The following is a 2,041-nucleotide window of genomic DNA, read 5'->3' on the forward strand; positions in this document are numbered from 1 at the left end:
TAAGATAAATTAAAGGTTATACTGCTGTTTATCTGGTGTATGTTTTTATGGCTGTCTGTGTCATGAAATTAGTAAGAATATTTAGATATCCAGTTTCCTATTATCATAAATGATCAGATCTGCTGGATTGTAAAGCTGCTGACTCAGCAGGCGTAGTACAGCTCAGTGTTAGTGTTAACTCGCTGCCAGTAAGTTTACTTTCACCTGTGAATGATTTACAAAGATTTCTCTTGATGATTGATGGCAGTAAAATTTATTTAGGGGATTGAACTCTATTCTAGGAACTGTCTAATGTGTGTTCATTATTTTCCAATAACAGTCTGTTCCTAAGTGTAAACTCCTCTCTCCAGAAGAAATACACTGTTAGAGAGACTTTCTCCATCAATGTTAAATAAATCTTCTCATAAGAAACCATATGGACATGTTATTAGCTTGTGTATGTGTCCCTGTGAAGGAAATGTCGCTATAGAAACAATAATGTATTAAATAAGTGCATTAGACTGTTTACTCTTTACTAAAGGTTTGGTTAACTTAACTTATCAAATTTTAGAAATTTATGCACAACACAGATCAGTTTTAAAAAAAGGAAGTTATGCTTCACACCTCACTGTAGCTGGGAGTTGTATTGTGTTTGTGGACCAGTGTCTTGCTGAAACTTGGACATCACAGCAGTGGAGACTTTGTGATGCCACACTTTCAGACAGGACACAGAGGTCATGATCTTAGATTTATTTGCTTTTAATAAAATATGCAGTCAGCAAAATGCAGTCTTAAATGAATCCAATACTACATGTATATTACTTTTAATATTGTCGCTTTCCAACTTAAAGGCTTTATTTCGGTGTAGAGGCCATGGGTGAAGACAAATCTGAATAGCTGTTATAAAGAGCAGATTATAGCTGTTAATCTGTAGATGAGGACTATGTTTCTATCTCTCTTTACTTTGGCCTTGAGGAAGGAAAGTTCCAGAGAAATGAAATTTCTAAGATAAATAGGGCTGTCAATTTCCAGGTAAATTTCCAGATAAATGTCTAAAGTAAAAGGAGGATCATACCACTGATTGTCCGGTGTATGATTCTGTATCTGATTCCAGTCTGCAGATTTTGGGGAGAAACAGATTTTGTTCTCTCGACTGAGATTGTTGAGACCATTTTAAATGCTAGAGCTCCTTTCATGAGGAAACTTTATGTCCTGAAGTGGCACCTCTTCAGTTCATGGTGCTCTCAGCATCACATTGACCCAGTCCACTGCCTGATTGGTCCAGTTCTGGAGTTTTTGCAGGATTAGCTTTCAGGAGGGTTTTCACCCATTACGCTTAATGTACACATGGGTGTAGTGGGCAGAGAACCTCTGTGGGGAAGCATACCCTTGTTTCTCAGTTTCTTTGCAGTGCCAAGATGGCTGAGGCCTTTCTGCAGACTGTGGGTTCCTTCATAGGACCAGTCTATTATCTTTGAAGGCTTAAGGCTCACTTTGAGCCTCTCTGGTCAGCCGCTGAGAAGTTTCTGACTCTCAAGGTTGCTCTGTTACTAGTGTTGACGGCACTTTAAAGAGTAGGAGATTTGCAGGCCCAGTTACCTTCTCCTGCTTTAGATTTGGTTTTGCCCTTGGCCATATTGTTCCGGAGGACAAACTACATTTTGAAGTTGCCTTTCTTGAATGTTCATCTGATCGTCCTCCAAGTCTCCTCCCTTCCACCTTTTGATGGAACAGGTGGAGCTTCATCTCTTCAAAGGCCCTCAAAATCTATCCTGTCAATTCCTCTTTTATAACAGGAAAGATGCATTTTTTAATCAGACACAGACAGGAGAGCAAATATTAATCATCTTTAGATTTTATTTAATGGAGATCATTCTTATTAATTTTTTGGCAAAATGTATGAATCTATTCAACTCTACAGAATCCTAAAGCTTCAGCAACCTTCAGATAGGCACTAAGGATATTATAATTATCTGCCTTCTTTTTCGTCATGTTTGTTACTCATGGTTTGGTTAAAACAAGCTGTCATCCTTTCTCCAATCTCCTGGTCACTATAAACACC

This window comes from Tachysurus vachellii, chromosome 3, assembly GCF_030014155.1.
Source record: "Tachysurus vachellii isolate PV-2020 chromosome 3, HZAU_Pvac_v1, whole genome shotgun sequence".
Taxonomy (NCBI): Eukaryota; Metazoa; Chordata; class Actinopteri; order Siluriformes; family Bagridae; genus Tachysurus; species Tachysurus vachellii.